At 43.1% G+C, this 20,798-nt stretch overlaps 1 protein-coding gene across 3 annotated transcripts in view; it reads left to right on the top strand.

The window, feature by feature from the left end:
- Positions 1 to 20,798, top strand: part of CB1H4orf19 (chromosome B1 C4orf19 homolog) — an 85,647-nt gene that overhangs the window by 54,332 nt on the left and 10,517 nt on the right. For all 3 annotated transcript variants that reach the window (XM_027053677.2, XM_027053569.2, XM_027053626.2), the window contains one exon: positions 15,771 to 15,820. The gene's annotated coding sequence lies outside the window, so the exon portion shown is untranslated. The remainder of the gene's footprint in view (positions 1 to 15,770; positions 15,821 to 20,798) is intronic.

Genomic DNA, 20,798 nt, shown 5'->3' with positions numbered 1-20,798 from the left:
GATGAGGAATGCTTAAGTAGAGGGATGAAAATGACTGCAATATAAATTTGACTTAGGTTTGAATGGTCATCTTAAACTTTTTTTTTTTAATTTTTTTTTTAATGTTTATTTATTTTTGAGACAGAGAAAGACAGAGCACGAATGGGGGAGGGTCAGAGAGAGAGGGAGACACAGACTCTGAAACAGGCTCCAGGCTCTGAGCCATCAAGCACAGAGCCTGACGCGGGGCTTGAACTCACGAACCGCGAGATCATGACCTGAGCTGAAGTCGGACGCTGAACCGACTGAGCCACCCAGGCGCCCCTGAATGGTCATCTTAATGGAGACAGAATAAGTCTGCAGAGTTCTTTGGTTCTCTTAGAAAAGTAGGTGGATTGCCGAGTAAGGGTGGGAAATACTTACAGTGCACATTTTCCTGGTGATTATTAGACAGAATTGTTTTTCTGGTTTTATGATTAAGGCTATGTCAGGTTCTTTGTTTTCTTGGGATGTACATTTTACCTAATTCATCACAAATAATGCTGAAAGGAAACCCTGACAAAGTGTTTGTCTCTTTGGATTTTGTCGGTTGGTGGGAAGCAATGTTGATTGATGTTTGCTTGTTTGTTGGTTGGTTGGTTTTTGGTGACATTTAAGGAAGCAAGATGAAATAAGTCCATAGAGAAGTAACAGTCTTTTTTCTTTATTGAAAATCACTGCTCCAAGAAACATACAATTTAAATCCTAAATCATTGGCTGCAGTCCACACGGAATAGATAGAGAATCCGTTTCCTGCCACACTGGTGATTTGACATCATCAAGAATTTAAGTCACAGGAACTCATGTTCAGGAATATTCTGGGCATCCATTCTAGTATGGCCACAGTTGGGGCCTTGACCGGAGTCAGGTGTCTTCTTAACCTTGAAACCCTTCTTTGAACTCTACTTTTTTTAATCCGATGACACTGCCCTGAATGTAATAGTATGAGGCCAGATTTTTAGGGTCATTTGACAAATATTTATTGAATACCTACTACTTTATGGCATTTACATTCTAGCATAGAACAGCATAGAAGCAGGTAAAAATCCGTTCCTTTATTCATCAAAAAAAGTTTGAATGCCTTTTGTATTTCAGGCACTCTTCCACATACCAAGGGCTCAACTGTGAAAAATTCAGACTCTTGTATGAGATGTGCAGAGCCTGCAGTGAGAGCTAAACCAGCCTAGAGGGATCCAGCACTCTTTCCTTTCTAGAAGAGGCCGAGATGGAGTGAGAAGTCACAGTCAGCCATGTAATATAAATACAAATATCTATAAATATAAATATCTCTTTCCAGGGAAGACTGTTCATATGCAGTCTCAGTTAAAATTCCCACAGTGTACGGGCGCCTGGGTGGCTCAGTCGGTTAAGTGTCCGGCTTCAGCTCAGGCCGTGATTTCATGGTTCATGGGTTCGAGCCCCGCATCCAGCTCTGTGCTGACAGCTCAGAGCCTGGAGCTTGCTTTGGATTCTGTGTCTCCCCTTCTCTCTGCCCCTGCCATGCTCATGCTCTGTCTCTCTGTCTCTCAATAAGAAATAAACATTAAGAAAAAAAATTTTTTTAATTTGCACAGTGTAGGGGCACCTCTGTGGCTCAGTCTGTTAAGTGTCCAACTCTTAATTTCAGCTGAGGTCATGATCTCATGTTTCCTGGGTTCCAGCCCTGCTTCAGGCTCTGCTTGGAATTCTGTCTTTTCCTCTCTCTGCCCCTCACCCACTCACACTGTATGTCTCTGTCTTTCAAAAAAAATTAATAAACTTAAAAAAAAACAGCTCCCACAGCATAAATGCATGAGCTGTGTTTGAAATAATTGAGGATTTCTTCTCATTAACCTGACAACCTCCACCCACCGTTGTTTGGGGGATTTTTGCAGATGGGCCGGGAGCCATAGTGATGCCAAGAGCAGGACAGGGAAGAACAGGAAGTGGAGAAAGGGTAGGAAATGGATTTCAGTGGCCCCTTGCCCTTCCCTCAGGCTCTTCCCTTAAATACCCTCTGCTTGTTTTCCTCTTCTTTCAGGTCTGCCCCAGCTAAGGGGTGTTTGGTCAAAAGATCAGTAAGTCACTTTATTTTGGGTCCACATTTACCGTGAACTTAAAAAAGTCACTATTTTAGGACATATGCCCTGAGAGATAGGAAAGGGGCATCATCATCATCATCACCACCACATTATGGGTGAGGAAATTGGTTTCCTCTCCATGAGCCACTTTGCCGAGTCCACGGTTAACTGTGGCAGTACCATGACTAGAACCACGTATCTGGGGACCCAGAATCCCAGTAGAGTGTGGCCCCTTCAGGGTCTGTCAGAGCTCAAGTCCTGGCTCTACTGCTTGCTTGTCAGCCAGTATAAGGCAAGTTCCTTAACGTATGTAATTTTTGCCTTTCCCCCTGTTAAATGGGCTTAAAAATAGTACTACCTCCCAGGGTTGTTAAAAGGGTAAAATGAGACAATGGACATAAAGTGCTTGACACACAGTAAGCACTCAATAAGTATGTATTATTATTATTCTATCATGATTACTAGGCGCTAAATCAGATTCTGTGATTACAAAACTGAGTAAGACACAGCGCCAGACAGACAGACATCTTAACGGACCACGTGGCCATGGGATAGACTTGCAGTGACCAGTTGGCACAGTGCACTGATGTGCCAACTCCATTTGGAGCTGGGGACCAAGGGTCCAAAAGTCCTCACAGAGCAAATCACAATGAGACTTTGATCTCAGAGATAGAATTTAGCTCACCTTGAAAGGGTGAGCCCAACTAAACAGATGCACTTACATTAGTTATCCATTGGCTGCGTAACAAATCATCCCCAAATTAGCACCTTAAAACAAGAAACATTTGTTTCTTGTTTCTGTGGGTCAGGAACCCAGGCACCGCTTAACGGGGCATCTTTGGCTGAAGGTCTGTCATGAGGTTGCAGGCAAGCCGTCGGCCAGGCCCATGGTCATCTCCAGGCTGGACAAGACCTGGAGAATCTGTTTCCACGCTCACTCAGGTGCCTGTTGGCAGGCCTCCAAAGATCCACTTCCAAGTTTGCTCGCATGGTTGCCGGCACCCTTTGGTTCTTCCTCACAGACTTTGTTTATCCTGGAGAGCTGGAGTCAGCATTTTTTCTATAGAGGGCCAGATAGTAAATATGTTAGACTTCGCAGGTCGTTTGACATCTGTCGCGAGTATCGGCCCTACTGTGTGGCACAAAAGCAGCCATGGACAAGTCATGAATGAATGGGTAGAGCTGTATTCCAATAAAATTTTATTTACCAACAAAAGGTGACCTAAACCCTGCTCTGGATCTCTACAAGGACAGCAGCATGATTTAGCAAAAATTATACTGACGGCCACTTATCTTCTCAGGACCTCAGTTCCTAATCTGTAATACAACTGGGTTAGATTAATATTTTTTCTTGGGGACTTCCCAACTCACAAATGCTGTGATTTTAACTTTAATTTTTATTCACAGCCATTTAATAGTCATTCATTTGTTCTCTCTGTCTCTCTGTCTCTCTGCTAAAACCAGTAGCTTAACCAGAGTGTCAAAATCCTTTACAAATCTCGCTTTAGAATGGAAGAAATTTAGAGGACAACTTCACTGACATGTTCAAGTTCCTCCTATTACCGCAGGTAGTCGCTGTGACTCATGGTATGGCAGGCCAGCTTTGGAGCAGAGAGTGATGGGCTCTGGGCTGCACGGCTCTTGCCTCCCTACATGAGAAAGAAAAGCCCAGAAGCTGGAGATCCAGTAGCATCATTGCTACTGGTGATTGATTGTTTACCTGTGCCCATTTGAAGTCTGTAATCCAGGGGCACCCGGGTGGCTCAGTCGGTTAAGTGTCCGACTTTGGCTCAGGTCACGATCTCACAGTTTGTGGGTTCGACCCTCGCGTCAGGCTCTGTGCTGACAGCTCAGAGCCTGGAACCGGCTTTGGATTCTGTGTCTCCCTCTCTCTTTGCCCCTTCCTGCTCACGTTGTCTCTCTCTCTCCCAAAAATAAACATTAAAAAAAATATAAAAATAAAGTATATAATCCATAAGATATCAGTTATTAAGGTTCTTAAGGTACAGATACTTAAGGAATCACAAATAGTGAAATCTCTACAAGAGGTGAGAGTTGACCCCCAACCCAAGAATTTCTCTTAAGGTAATTCTTCAGAAATCTGTCCCTTATGTTTACTTTTGCATTTTAATGGCGAACTTACAACCTGGTTTTTCTGGAACTATAGCATAGGATCAGCGTCTCTTGGGCAATGAAAGGGACCCAGTTACTTAATTTTGTAACTGGGTCCCTTTCATTGCCCGAGAGACACTGAGAGAGGCTTTCAGTATATTAAAGTAGTAAAATAATAACAAAGCAAGATTATAAATATTAATATTTTAAATGCTTACATGTACAAATGTGTGATCTTGCACACAATCATAAAGGTGATAGAATTTTCCTATTCTCAAGATTAAGTATTAATTCATAGGGAACTACAAGTGAATTGTTACAGCAAACTAAGACTGAAATTCAAAGCTGTGTGATGAACATTCTTTCAAGCCTGTCAGTATAGTTCTGGGTGTGTCCTTGGAGATACTGGTCAAGAGTCTACACTTGAGGCCCTTTGTGAATGGGAAGGCCAAGTTCGTTGACCTCCTATATCCCATATTCCCTGCCTACCCCCACAATAATAGGCTTGGTTGCATACATCCTGTCATGTTAAAGACTCCATGGTGTTAATGAAAAAAGCTTAAACTCTGAACCCTTGCCTACCATTTACAGTTATGAAACTTACGTGAGTTAGTTAAGCTTGCTATTCATGAAATGGAGCTAGTAGTACGTACTTCACAGTGTTGCTGGGAAGAAAATGGGGGTAGTGAGTATATAGTATCAAACACATATTGGATGCTCCAGTGTCCGTGCCCCCCCCGCCTTTCTTTCTCTTTCTTTCTCTTTCTTTCTCTCTTTCTTTCTCTCTTTCTCATGCATCAGATCCAGAGTCCCAAGTTGAGGTTTGAAAATGTGTTGAGGGTAATGCCTGCCAGAGCCCAGTGAAGAGTCTTGTGGCTCCCACGGCCCTGAGCTCCTGTTTGCCCACGCACCGACAGTGCTACAGCTGCAGGGACTTGGCCCCGGGGCTCTGCCCCCCTCATCCTCTCCTGTTCCCCTCACCTGCCCTTGGTAGAGGAACACATGCAAGGCAGTTTGCACATCTGACACAAATCTCTTATGCCACGTAGGTGAGCAAACTGAGACAGAATGAGACTTGAGAAAACATAATCTTCAAAGGGCACTGAAGCACCTACCCACGGATGGATACGTGGGATGACTGTGCCCCATTCTGGGGCCCCTGCTGCCAAGAGAGCCATACCTTGCTGCCTCCACTGGAAAGAGCTTGTGCTGCAGAGAAAGAGAGAAAAGATGAATTCAGTAGGAGTTACAGCCCGGGTCTGATTCTCGGGAATCTGTTGTGTGCAGTGTCTCTAATTATTGGGGAAAGGAGAATTTCTGCCTGGGACAGGTCACTGCTAGGCTGATTTTTCTTGCTCTTTTCCTGCACTTCAGAATCGGAACAGTCGTGATGCTGATGCCTCTCAGAGCCAGCATTTCCTGGTTTGTGATGAAGAAACAGCTTCTGGGCTGTCCTCTAACTGCTGGGTCCTGTAGGTCCTCTTTACTTCGTGTCAGAAGAAAATTTTAAAAAGGAGAGGCGAGGAAAATCAAAATCCTTTCACCCAGTATAATTATGTCATGTTTATAGTCAGCACTGTAGACTTTGAACTTGGAAACTGCAAGGAGGGTGACTTTTACCAAAAATGGAAAGTTCTAGAAATATGAAGCGTTGGCGAGGAACAGTTAATTATCTGGCTGAGGTTCACTTTTGGAATAATTTGTACCATTTGTAACAATCATTGTGGACCTTATGTATTGTCACGGGAAAGGCTAGAAACAAAATGTTCAGTGAGAGAAAGCATGGCATGAACTTATTTATATTACATACTGTGTAAAATCACTGTATAGACGGACATAAACCACAACAAATCCTGGGGAAAAAATGAACACATAGCACATGGGTAAGTTGCTATGGATCATGGCTGACATTTTTTTTGCACTCTTTTCCCAAACTTTGTGTGCTGATACATATGTGTGCACGTGTGTGTAGCATTATATCTAGTTTTATATATGTGCGTTATATGAATATGTATACATACAAATATTTGTACATATCATTTTTTAATGAAAAAGTTCTTTAAGCATTTGGAAAAGATTGGGGATATTTGTGAACAAAACAGATGCAAAAGCAACCAAAAAAAGTTTGAATACTTAAATACAGGACTTAGAATTTGTACTAAGGACTAAACTTTAAAATCCATCAATACACGAACTAGCTAATTGTACATTCTATACTGCAGATGATTGTGCTTTACTGACGTAACTCAGATCTTTCTTTTTTTTCTGTAGAGATTCTAGATATAAATCATGGTTTTGGTGTGGGGTTTTATTTTTGCGGGTTTGTTTTGGTGGGGTTTTTGTTGTTGTTTTTTGGGTTTGGGTTTGAATGATACTCCTCTTTGATCACGGCTTCACACAAGGAAAAGATACTTCCTTGTGCGAAGTCCTGGTTAACTTCTCATAACCTCAGACCACAAAGGGCCCCTGTGTGAGGACGCAGGAATTCCTCTGGAATACGGGGAAGGCCCCCAGCTGAATCGTATCCAAGGAAGATGTTGCAAAGCTTGCAAAGCTTGTTCGAAGAAAGGAGCCCAGCTGGGGATCTTTTCTTTCTATTCAGATATTGGCCCTGCCTGGGGGTGGGGGTGGGGGAAACCCATAAAAGAGAACCCGGAAAAAAAAAAACAAGCCTGAATGCACTTACAAATTACAAGGAAAAGTTACTTCTTGCACCGGGTGTTGATGCCAACTCAGGCTTATCATATTTCGAATTTAACTCCACTTGGAAACTTTGTTTTTCTTCTCATGGAAGTTGAAGAAGGTAACAGAGATGGAGACTGTCCACCAGTCTAACTTAGGGTTAGTGTAACCAACTTAGGGTTAGTGTAAACCCTAAGCAACACCTGTGGAGAAGTGAAGGGCTGGCTCAGGTCACCCAGGCCACCTCTGCTCACTACCACTGGCCTGGGCCCACCCATGAGACACTGCCCCCAGCTGTCCTCATGAACTGCGTGTTTCATCCCATGGGGCCCTGGCGTGGCATTCCCCATGGATCTCTGGCCCGTCCCCATGGGTCTGTGTCCCACCATGCTGTCTCTCCACCACCTGCAAACCTTCCTGCCAGCCGCCTTCCTCCCATCCTTCCACTTCTCTTAGACCCTGGGAGGATTTATAGGACATACAGTACTTGCCGGTGGGTCTGGCATGTCCTGGGCTTTGGGCAAATCTCATTGCCCTTCCTGATCCTTCCCTTTGCCCCGCTTTGAACAGAAATCCCTCAGGGTGCCTGGGTGGCCCAGTGGGTTAAGCCATTAAGCGTCTGACTGGATTTTGGCTCAGGTCATGATCTCACAGTTCGTGACTTCAAGCCCTGCATCTCTGCGCTGACAGCATGAAGTCTGCTTAGGATTCTCTCTCATCCTCTCTCTCTTCCCCTCCCCTGCTCTCTCTTTCTCTCTCAAAAAAAATAAACTAAAAAAACAAAAAAACCCCTTACTGTTGTAGGTACTTCATTTCCTGGTCAATGATAGATCCTTTAACGAAAGCCAGGAAACGGAATCGTGATGAGAAGTGAGGAGGGCCAGCCCTCTCCTTCACATGGGGCCCTTCCTGACCAGCGTGCTTATTGCCTGTTGGGGATCAAGGACAGCGAGAAGAATGACAGCCGCCATTTTTGTGTTTCTGCCACTGCTTAGCCTGATCCGTGCTTTAGATGTGCCCCTCACATCTAAAAACCACATAAAGGCCCAGAGAGGTTGAGAGATTTGCTTGAGGCCACAGAGCTAACGAGTAGTGGCACCAAAATTCAAACTCAGGAGTTTTGGAGTTCTGCAGAGCTCTTTCTTCCCTCCTCCCACTGTGCAAAAGTGCTTTCCCAACGACTCACAGAGTCTGGTCATCAGCAGCATTTGCTCCCCAACATCTGTGCATGGTCAAACAGTATCAGGAGATGCAAGAAATACCCCTTCCTCGCTCCCCAAGTGGCTCCAGGTGAAAACAAAACCTGTAACAGAGTAAAAATTCCTTTCCATGGACAGATAACTTAGCTGGTTAAATATCAAGCTCTTCAAAGCTCTATTTACTAATAGACCCATGGAATGTGATCCCTTCAGGGGTTTAATGTACTAGAAAAGCACTGTAAAAATCACCATTTAAGAACCTCGAGACCAGCACCATCCAATAGAACTTTCTGCCATGAGGAACATGTTTTAGGTCTTACATTGCCCAGTATGGTAGCCACTAGCCACAGGTGGCCAGTGGTTACCATGTGGACAGCACAACTCTAGAAAATTCTGACAGGCTCATTGCTGGTGCCCACATTTTCATAATACTTTGCTTATAAGCTCTATTATATCACTGGATCATAATTATTTGTTTACGTTTTGCCTACCTCACTAGGTTATAAGCTTCACGTCTTACTCATTCTGCTGTGATCATCTACTAGCACATGGCCTGGCCCACAGTACGAGATGTTGAATAATTAATGTAGGTTAAGAAAATGGATGTGACTCAGCTCTTTCAAAAGCATCTTTGTTACTGCTTGCTCTCGTCTGGTGTACCCTTTCTCGAGATTTTGCTCTTTACGACTAGATCGGTTCCCACATCTTCATACGTGGGAGCCCTGACTGCTCACTTGTGAGCACATTTTTTCTTTCCTCCAAGGAAAACACTTTTTTTTTTTTTGAAAAGCACTTCTTTTTTAGCTGATTATTTTGGTTATTTGTTTCTCTCAATGAATGTTTCTAGCACCATGTCTTGATATTCTCTCAGTTTTAGACGTTATTCCACTATGGAAGATGATTCGGCTTCTACCCTCTGCCCTACAGCACACCAGAAATGTTCCCAGTCCCCGCTGCGCACCCCCTCCAGTCTTAGTTTGGTGAATACCAAGTATCTGTTACAACTCTGTAAATGTTCTTCCCAGCCAGTCCAGGTGGAAAAGTATAATTCCATTTTCTCTGGGGTAACAAATGGCTCATTTTTTCATGTGTTAAATATTCTGCATACTTATCCTGATTCAACCCCAAATTCCTTTCTTTTTTTTAATGTTTATTTATTTTTGAGAGAAAGAAAGAAAGAAAGAAAGAAAGAAAGAAAGAAAGAAAGAGAATGCAAGCAAGGGGGGGGGGGGTGGGGGGAGAGAGAGAGAGGGAGAGGATCCAAAGCAGGCTGCGTAACTGTCAGCAGAGAGCCCAATGCTGGGCTTGAACTCATGAATTGCAAGATCATGACTCAAAGTCAGGTACTTAACAACTGAGCCACCCAGGTGTCCCACCCCAAGTTCTTTTCTTATGGTATATATCTTTCTCTTTGGGATCCTTCAGGGATTCTATCAATTTCCTCTCTTAAAACTGCCCAGAGCTTTCTTGCCTTGTCCAGTCCAAATGAGCCGTCCCTGTGACTGTGTCCACTGCTGGCATTCTGGGATCTTGGTCACTTTCCTCCTGGGGGACACTTTGTCCCTCTCCTGTGTTTAATGTCCTGTTTTCTGTATCCCTTGCTTCCCCCTCTTGGTTTACTCCTTCATTTGTTTGTGACATTTTCCAATAGCTTCCTTTCTGGGAGGGGAAGGTTGTGTGAATGGTATGTTTTTTGAGACCTTTCATATCTGAAAAGGTCTTTATCTACCTTCTCACTTAACTGGTCATTTGGCCTGGCTTAGAATGAGGGTTGTGTGTGTGCACGCGCACGTGTGTGTATGTGTGTGTGTGTTTAAGGAGTCTACAACCGTTCTGATCCCCAACTCTTTGGATACCACCTGATTTTCTCTTTCTAGAAGCTTATAGCATCTCAGTTCTGAAATACCACAATGCTGTGTCTTGGCATTGAGTCTGTTTTTATTTATTGGGGTGGGCACTTGGTGACTGCTTTCATTTAGAAACTCATGTCCTTCAGTTACGTGAAATTTTCTCAAATAATTTTGTCGATGAATTCCTCCCTTCCTTTTATTTGTTCTCTCTTTTTCAAGTTTCTGTTGCTTGGACGTTGGATCTTCTGGACTGATCCTCTAGATTTATTTTATCTCTTCCATTTGATTTCCTGTATCTTTTTTTTTTCCTACTTCTATAAGATTTGCTCTTTTTCTTCTAGACTCTTTATTGAAATTCTGTTGAAATATTAATTTTTGTTGTCTTGATTTCGTTTTCAAGAGCTTTTCGTTGTTTTTGTTGTTCTCTGATTTTTTTTTTTTTTAAGATCCCCTGTTCTTTTTGGATACAGGTGACATGGTGAGGATATTATTGTCAATCATTTTGTTTTGGCTTTAGTTTTCTTCTCCCTACTTTTTGTTTTAAGTGCTTTTTGGTTGGTCGGTTGGTTGGTTTCGATCTCTGTCTTTCGTATTAGAGACTTCCTTAGATGTCTGGAGGACAACTCGAGGGTGACTGCCAGCATTCCCAGAGCCAAGGAGGGGAGCAGGCTGAGGCTCTCAGCACTCCACGTGCACACGTTCACTTAATCCCCAGTTTTGGATTCAGAACCCCTGCCCTCTGCTGTGTGTTCTCTACTATATTCCTAGTCCAGAGACCCTGCTTTACCCTTTCCAGATACTAAACTTACATTCTTTAGGTGAGATAAAGAGCAGAAACCACTCCAAAAGCTGGGAGTGCAGAAAGGGATTTAGGAACCTAACTGCTTTTTTTTTTTTTTTTGTAATTGTTTTTTAATGTTTGCTTATTTTTGAGAGAGACAGAGACAGAGCACGAGCGTGAGAGGGGCAGAGAGAGAGGGAGACACAGAATCTGAAGCAGGCTCCAGGCTCCTAACTTGTCAGCACAGAGCCTGACGTAGTGCTTGAACCCATGAACTGCGAGATCATGACCTGAGCCGAAGTCAGACGCTTAACTGAATGAGTCACCCGGTGCCCCCCAACTGCTTTTTTAAATTTTTTTTGATGTTTATTTATTTTTGAGACAGAGAAGACAGAGCATGAACGAGGGAGGGTCAGAGAGAGGGAGACACAGAATCTGAAGCAGGCTCCAGGCTCTGAGCTGTCAGCACAGAGCCCGACGCAGGGCTCAAACTCACGGAGTGTGAGATCATGACCTGAGCCAAAGTCGGACGCTCAACCGACTGAGCCACCCAGGCGCCCCCCTAACTGCTTCTTAAACACCTTCCAAATCATCCTGATTCTAGCCCTCCCTTCTTTTTCCCTTCTGTCCTAAAGCCTTTACGGATTCTGCTAAATTGGGCCGATTCTTGGCTTCCCACCCTACTAACTTGCTAGTTAACTTCACATCCATGGGCTTTCTGTTTTTATGGACGTTTGCTCTTTCTGTGAGCTATGCATGCCTCTTCCTTTGTAATGGGAAGTGGCTGGCTGCATTTGTTCTTTCTGCCACCTTTCCCTTAACCATCTCCCCAGCCATCACTTCAACTCAGAAGGCTAAATGCTGAACTCAGGCACTCTCAAATACTGCACTCAAATACAGGTTCTCCTTCCACCTGTTCTGTGTATGGAACCACCATTCTTTCCATCTGCCAGCCTCCAAGAATGAGAATAATTTCAGTAACTCCTTTTGTCACCCAAATCCTTTCTTTCATGGAGATCTGGCTTTTTATTTTTCATAAAACTCAGTACATATTTGTGGAAGTCCTACTTTGTATTCCTTGTTGAAGAAACAAAGATAATGAGATGTGACCATTGGACTCAAGAAATTTCCAGTGAGTGGCAGGGAGAAAAACAGAAACTGACTGATGATGATGATGATGATGGTGATGGTCATGGTGACGCTGACAATGACAGTGGATGAAAAATCATAGCTAATGTTAAGATTATGGTTTGTACCAACCCCTGTGCTCAATACTCTACTGTTTTCTTTCACTTAACCCTAACTGTTCTCTGAAAAAGGTACTATATAATTATAATTGTTATTGTACTCACAGGGAAACGGGTAGTGAGGCAACACGACTTTCCCAAGACACTATCCATAGTAAGTGTATACACCAAACCACTAAGAGAAACCAGGGACAGTAGAAATCAATGCCTAACTCAAAAACGAAAGAAAGCTTGAAAAGCTGGTTTTCCACATCTGCTCTTCCCTTTGGATTTCTCTTTGATACCACCACATACCAGGCTCATCCCATCTCCTCACTTAATTCAAAGGATCAACTCTTAGCAAGTCTCTGCACAAAACTCTTGAGGTGTTCCTTGTTTGTTGCCAGCAAGGGAGGCTTTTTGATGTATTGCTGCCATTCTGCCACTTGCTGCTCGGGAACCTACCCGCATCACCAATCAGGTCACATTAGGTCTTCTGTGCCTACTTTCAGAGTCCCCAGTAACCTCAGAGATGCCATTTTCATCTCCAAATCCATAGCATGGGCCTCCCCACTGTCTTTTGCACAAGTCCCATATTCTCTCCTACCCCTGCCCTCTCTAATTTCTGCCACCTCCCATGTCTGCATTTCTCCATCAAGCCTTTCCTGGCAGCTCGACCACACTGGGATTTCGTCTTCTCCCAAACTCTCATAATACTTAGGCCTGATTGGTTTTACCAGCCATTGGGTCCTCACCATGGACAACCCAAGGCAATGTCAATGCTATCTTGCCCAACAAATAAATTAGCCAATAAGCGCCAACAAAGCAGGTGTACCAAAATATTTTCTTTGGAAAGAATTTGTTTCAAAAAGTCATTCTGGGAAAAAAATAGAATTCATTTGAAGGGTCTTATTTCTGGTTATTGTTTTTGTTTTGATACATGATCTTTATGTAGTGCTTAGAAGTAAAATTCTCAAGTCCATCTCTGTATATTGTTAGTTCTCATCTTAGAAGGTTCTTGGGTTAGGGGTGCCTGGCTACCTCAGTCAGTAGAACATGTGACTCTTGGCCTCTGGGTTGTAAGTTTGAGCCCCACATTGGGTGTAAAAATTACTTAAAAACAAAATCTTTAGTTACAAACAGAGAGGGAGGGAGGGAGGCAAACCATAAGAGACTCTTAAATACCGAGAACAAACCGAGGGTTGATGGTGGCGGGGGGGTGGTGGTGAAAATTCGTGATGGGCACTGAAGAGGGCACTTGTTGGGATGAGCATTAGGTGTTGTATGTAAGCGATGAATCATGGGAATCTACCCCCAAAACCAAGAGCACACTGTATACACTGTATGTTAGCCAACTTGAAAATAAATTATATTAAATAAATAAATAAATATAGCAAATAAATTTAATTAATTAATTAAATGAAGATTCTGGGTAAATGGACCGTGTCTTATATAATACTCATCTAATTGTGTTCCAGGTAGACACTTATTTAACATAGAATATATTTAGTAAATATATGCATAATATATTCCTGAGATAACAAATTATGGTATTAAAATGCCACATTTCATTGAATATTTGATGTCATAGATTATAACATGTACTGTTATATACCACAAAAATAGAAAATAATGCCTCAAACTTAACCATGATGTGCCAGTGAATGTAAGTTGCATTTCAGTTTCAGAAGTGTTAAAAAGTGAATGAATACCTGTGCATCTTAGATCTGATTAAATACGTACACTGTTGTTTTATAATATAATACATTGGTATTAAGCATCTTAAAGTTCCCAGTGATACTTATAACTCACATTTTCAAAAGTCATGCCGTGTACCTCTATATGCAAGTCACTGTGTCAGAAGACACAACATGTGCGTGAACAATGGTGAAGCTGTGACCCCTCCCTACTAAACGTTTACAGGCCAGTGGAGGGAACATTATATAAACGAATCACTGTAATAATGAAGGCAAAAAGTGATCGGAGCCGTCCAAGAAGATAAGATTCCACAGAAATGAAAATAGTGGAGTAATTACCTTTACTTGGGGTTAAAAAAAAAAAAATCTCATGGCGGAGGTGGTGTGCAATGAGGTTTGAAGGATCAGTAGAATTTTGCAAGCCAGCTGGGAGAAATAATATGTGCAAAGGCATAGAAACAGGAAAAATGTAAGCCTGTTTAGAAAAGAGTGGAAAATCCAGATTGGCTGGGAGTAGGGGTGGCTAGAGAAGCTTCAGAGCTAATCTAGCAGAGCCACTTGTGCCATATTGTGGAAGGTCCCGAATGCTGAGCTGAGGACGTTAAAGGACATTGGCTGGCAATGCAGAACCACTTAAGGCTTCTTAACAAGGGCATGGCTTGTTGAGAGCTCCTTCTCATTCTGTGGATCTCCGTTTAAATGCTCCCTCTTCAAGGTCCATTCTTTACGCTTAAGTAGGGTCTTAACTGTAACTCCAAACTGCCATATCCATCTGGTTTCCTTCAATGCACTTGGCACATGGCAAGTCTACCAACCGCATGGCAGATTCCAAGTTCCTTAAACACCGAGAAATCCAGAATACTCACTCTTTTGCAGTTAGGGCTGTCATTTTATAGGGTACACCCCATGTGGGTGTACCATTCCCTGCAGTTTCCTGGAGCCTGGCACACAGTAGGAATTCAGTGATTTCACTAAATAATACTCCCATCATTTCCTGTCCTCTGTTTGCCACGTTCCCTCTACCCGAAAGGCCCTCCCACCACATCTCACCATCGTTATTTTTCCATCTGCCACAGTTTCTCTCAAATGTCAGCGAATGCCTGCCAGCCCAGTGACACAACCTCGCAGTCCTGAGATTTTGTTTGTTCCTCTGATGGCATTATTTGTACCCTGCATAGTATTTTAGTGACTTGTAAACTCTCATTGTCTCCGTGCCCTCCCCAGCCAGATGGCTAGCTCCCTGAGGCCGTGGACTTTGCCTTTCTCATGTCTTTCTTACCAAATAATATTTGAGTTGAATTATGAACGCTGTGTCAAAATTAAGAATAGAATCACCTGACCTTTCAGCAATGTATTCGATATTAAGGAATAATTAAATGATAAGAAATAATACTGAGTGAAAGACATTACAGGACAATGAAAGTGGATTACCAAAAGGGTGAAACCATTCCACTATTGTGGAATTCAGTATCTCACAAAGTAATTTACCTGGGAGCAGACTTAGAGCATTTCCTGAAAATGTTGTGTCTTGATATAGGTGAATTATTCTAATAGTCACAGAGAAGTTGGTAAAAATCTGAACACTAGCTTTACTTTCTCAAAATTACACACCATTATTTTCACTAAGCAATGCTATTTTCTCAATTATATATTTTATTAAGATACTGCATATGTATTCATTGAAACTTTGATTATTTGATAGGCCTACAGGAAGAAAATTCCTTGATTTTTTTTTTTTCTGTTTAGTCGAAACTTTACCCATCAGAGAAGTGCTTTGCCATGTGGTATTTACCAACAGTAATAAATAACAACAGTAGCTTTTGGTTATTGAATAATCCCAGCATGCCCAGCATGTGATAAACTACTTACATGTTGTGCCATTTAAATGTCACTACAACCTTTTTATAGAGGAAAACACTGAAATTGGGTGGTTGTTAATTGATTGCTGATTCAGCAGGTAGGCTGCAAACCGAGGCGTGGCAAGTCCCAAGACACTAGTCTTCCCAGGCAAGGGAACTCAATTCCCCCACCTCACTGCCTCGCACCCCCTCAGGACATGCTGTCTGCTGTCACTTTCAAGATACAACTTGGCTGTGAACAGGAGGCAACTTGCAGACTCAATCTGCAACTTTTTTGTTGTTGCAGGAAGAGAAGTTAAACTTCCAGAGAAACCCAATGGACAATCTCCACAACAGGTAAGCCATTTTCTTTTCCTTTTTATGCTTTGGAGGGAAAAGTCTGTACTTCCCATTTTCCATTAAATTTTCTATTACTTGGTCTTTCACTGCAGTTTTTATTACCTGACACACGAAAGCCAGTAGACAGAGCAATCCCTGAAGTCTGTTTCTTTCTGGCTTCATTCAGGTTTTTTGGTAGAATTTTGTTATTTCCTTTCTAGTTGTGTGGGTCTGGGATGCAGTTCTAAAACATGTGAGATGAGCATGACCCAACTGAGTCTTGACACTGAAAGCTTTACGATATGAGGAACCGAAACAAGATGGCAGAACGTTGCCTTGTTTGAGCTTAGAGAGAAATGTGCACATCAGACCACTCCAATAACACTCAGCTCTTGTCCACAAATGACTGCAAAAGCACACTGAGTATTCATTTTGGGGTTGCAGATAAACTTTTGCAAGTTAGAGGATTTCACAAATACGAAATTCACAAATAATGAGGATCAATTATACCCATAAAGCACGAAGGTGAACACCAGGTACATAGGAAGCTCTGTGTAAGTTTGATATTTTTATCATCATCATCGTTGTTAAATGTTATTAAATATCCTGAGGGCATCGGGCACCTTTGAGAAGTCTTAGGTGTGAGGAATGATGTGATTCAAATGTGTGTCCTAAAAAGATCACATGGCTTCCATGTGGCGAATGTATCAGGTGGATGCAGGTGGCCGGAGGAACTGCAGTAATTCAAATAAGAAAGAGGTGATCTTGGGGAGCCTGGGTGGCTCAGTCAGTTAAGTATCTGACTCTTGATTTTGGCTCAGGTCATGATCTTGGGGTTCGTGGGTTCGAGTCCTGTGTCTGGCTCCGTACGGACAGTGTGGAGCCTGCTTGGGATTCCCTCTTCCTTTCTCTCTCTCTGCCCCTCCCCTGCTCACTTTCTCTGTGTCTCAAAGTAAATAAACTTAAAAAAAAAAGAGGTGATAATGTTGTAGGATGGGGGCAATGGCAGTGCACGAGGAGAGAAAAGGGTGGGTCTAAGACAGTATAAGGGATAGCATTCCTGCCTTCATGTTGCATTCACCCTGGAATGTGGTTCCAAACTCCACCAGCACCATTATCTGCTCACCTCTGCCCACAAGCTGTTTCTAATCTTCCTAAGATTACTCAGGTGCTCCTTATGTAACATCGTATGACGTCTTTCAATCTCATAACACTAGACTAGTCATCTGCTTGGATATTATTTACATATTTTTCCCTTGCTAGACTGTAAACTCTCTCCAGATCCCTGGAATTGAGTTCAGTAGTTGGCACATAATAGGTGCTCAGAAAATGTATGTTGCATGAATGGGTGGTGAGCCCTTTAGCAAAATGGCAGAGGTCTTCTGTCTCTTTGTGTCCTAATAACTAGCAGAGTGGCCCCCAGTTACATGCCTCGGGATGATTGAGGCCTTAGCACCATGTACAATCTTTTCAGTGCACAAGCTGTTTTCACTATACTTCCAAGAAACATTGGGGATTCAATTCTGCATGTGCAGGGTCATCTATAAGTATGGGACAATCTGTTTTTTCTTATCCTCTGACCAGTTCATGCTTCTAGCCTTGAGTCCTGAGCACCTTTATAAAATGAGGTGATTGAGCGGGATGTTCTCTAAGATTCTTTGTGGTTTGGGCACTCTAGGATACTGGGATTTACTCAGAACTAGGTGATGCCAAGCACCTAGCCCTGAGCTATGCTTCATTATTGGGGCGCCTGGCTGGCTCTGTCAGTTAAGCATCCGACTCTTGATCTCAGTTCAAGATCTCAGGGTTGTGAGTTCAAGCCCCATGTGGGGTTTCACATTGAGCGTGAAGCCTATTTAAAAAATAAGTAAAAGAAAAAAGAAAGCTATCATTATTTGTAGCCTTACAAGACTGCGTTGTATAAACTTCTGTCCACATTGCCTCCTCTAAGGCTTCCTCATCCTTTCCAAAACTTGGCTTTTTCTAAATGCTTCAAGTTTCATGCAGACTTCTTCCACCTGCCAGATAAAGCTACTTACCAATTAAGAGGCATACCGTGTGTTGGAGATGCACCCTGATTCCCATGGCTTTCCAGGGAGGATTTGGTCAGAACAATGCTTGTTTGTATTCACAGTATCTAAAATTCAGTAGCATCCAGTAGTTAAAGAATATTTTCATGGATGATGACGGTGAACATGACAGCAGTCAACATTTAAGAACCTACTACTTGCCAGGCACACTTTGCCAGGCCTAGCACACGATCTAATCATGTGATCTTAATAGGAACCCTGCGAGATTAGGTGTTACTATTTCCCCCCACTTAGTGGTTGCCAAAACTGAGAAGTGAAATGACTTACTCAAGGTCACCTGGCTTCTAAACAGGCCAATCCAGATTTTGATGCCAGGGCCCATCCCCTCATTACATTATGTACTGGATATTCAGTTTTTCCTCCTCTTCTCCTAGACCCCCTCTGTGATTTCATACATGTTCTGTGACTGGTTTCTGATAAAATGGCCAGAAAAATGAAAGCGATCATGTGCTAATGCCAAGGGCGTCTCTTGGGTTTCTAGGCAGATGCCCTACTAAAGATTGCATAGCTTCCTATGCAGCTTGGACCGAAGTCAATAGGGCAACCCGACAAACTGAGTCGAGATGAGTTTTGTCAGATGATACTGTTACCATGGTGGTCAAGGGTATGACAGAAGGGGGTCCACTGATCCCCGTGGAAAAGACAGAGAACTGCACGTGTTAAGTAAAAATACATCATCTTCATTTCAGATTTTAAAGATCTTCCCAAAGAAACTATATTTCTGTTGTCTAAAGATTCTCCAAAACGTGCTGTTCATGTTCCCAGATGGGTCCCCACGGCCAGCTCACACATGGGCGGCCATGGGGTCTAGGTAGAGCACAAAGATAGCCAGGAGGAGCAGCCAAATGGACAGGCCCAGCAGCATCATATCTAACTCCGGGGAGGAAGGGTAACTGCACACCTCACATGCGTCTTCCTCCGCAGCCACGTCCACAGAATCACTATCTGAGCATACTAGAAGGGAGCGAGGCCGACTCTCCGACCTGGGGTTCCGACGGGCAGTCATTGTGTCAACAGTGCTCTCTGTAGAACTGTGGGAGCCTTTTGACTCCACCATGATCTACCCAGATGACAGCATAAACCTCATGTCCCGCCAGAGCTAGAAGAGGCCCTGGCATGTATGGTGGTGCCATGGCCACCAAGACTTAAAGGTGACCGTCACTATCTGAAATATTTACCACATCACCTACTCCCTAACTTTGCCACATGGCAAAGCACCTACACTATTTGTGCCCTAATTTTCCTTTCAGAGGGCTTTCCCACACCAAGTCCCTTCCTCTAATTTAAATTAAATGACCGACATATACTGCCATCTGGTGGTCATAGAAGCAAGCACACCTACCAAATTCTGTCAGAGCCCAGATCAAGAGGATCCAGTTCCCTCTTGCAAAAAGTTACGGGATCCCAAACTGCTGCTTGTTGTGTAATCCAGTGGACTCAGAAATCAACAGGACCCACCAAGACAGATTCCAGAAAATATTAATATTAGTGAAAACTAGAACAACAGCATTAACAGCTACATCGTACCATTTTCTAACTTAGATCCATTTACTTATCTGTAAAACAGCAGTTCGCACCTTAAAGGGTTGCTGTAAAGTTAAACACAAAAGTTCCCAAAAACAGTATTTGATGAGTAGAGAACACCCAAATGCGATCTACTTATTCTGAGTGTCAGTGACTACTGGTAGTCCCCCAGACACCATAGTAAATGCCTTACAAACTCCTAGCTCATTCCATTTTCAGAACAATCTTCACAAGCAGAAACAGCTATCGTTCCCATTTCACAGATTAGACAACTGAAGCTCGTAGATGCTAAGAAATCTGCCCGGAGGTGACAAAACTAGTAAGTGGCAGAGGTAGATGGAAACCCACAGCTCTGACCCTAGATTACTCCTCTAACCACGATGCTGAAATGCTGGTGCGGTGTGGTGAACCTTCCCGAATGTTTGCATACATCCCACCCCACCCCACACGTATACTCCCCCCTCCCCCCCACCACACACACATTCAAGACTATAAGTTCTTCTGGGGAGCACCTGGAATGCCATTATTTCCCCAGAACCTGGTACAGTGCCTGATACAACACCATGGATTCAATGGAGAGTCGTATCAGTGGAGACACTATGTGATGACTGTGACCATTCATAAAACATCTGTCTTAAGGACAGCAGATTAATGACGACATCTGAAAAGAAAAAAATGATATTAGATTTTGAATAGAAGAAAAGGTCATAGAAATGTTTTTAAATCGATTGGGGTGCCTGGGTGGCTCAGTCGGTTAAGCGTCTGACTTCGGCTCAGGTCATGATCTCATAGTTTCTGGGTTTGAGCCCCACGTCAGCCTCTGTGCTGACAGCTCAGAGTCTGGAGCCTGTTTCAGATTCTGTGTCTCCCTCTCTCGTGCACCCTCCCCCACTTGTGCTCACTCTCTCTCTCTCTCAAATAAATAACTGTTAAAAAATTTTTAATAAAAGAAGTGTTATTAAGATCAAAAAGATCGATATGCAAGTATATGGACCACAAGAACAGAAAAATGGAGTGACATTCTCACTGTTGTAAAAGTCTTTTGTTTTTCCACATATAATACAGACACCGAGGACCTTGTGACCCCAGCAGCAGTAAAGTTATGGGATGGGGAATGGAAGCACCACAGAAACCGTGTAGACACCCTCATCGGGTGCATATACCGGCAAGATCAGCCTTGGGAGAGGCCAGGCAGGCAGTGCTTTCAATAGCACGATTTGAGTGGGCCCAGGGCAGTCTTTCATCAAGAAATACCAATTTCATGGCATCTGGGTGGCTCAGTCAGTTGGGCCTCTGACTTCAGCTCAGGTCATGATCTCGGGCCGTGAGTTTGACCCCCATGTCGGGCTCTGTGCTGACAGCTCGGAGCCTGGAGCCTGTTT

The sequence above is a fragment of the Acinonyx jubatus genome, chromosome B1 (assembly GCF_027475565.1).
Source record: "Acinonyx jubatus isolate Ajub_Pintada_27869175 chromosome B1, VMU_Ajub_asm_v1.0, whole genome shotgun sequence".
NCBI lineage: Eukaryota > Metazoa > Chordata > Mammalia > Carnivora > Felidae > Acinonyx > Acinonyx jubatus.
The sequence above is the reverse complement of the archived record's forward strand: the minus strand, read 5'-3'. Positions and strand labels throughout refer to the sequence as shown.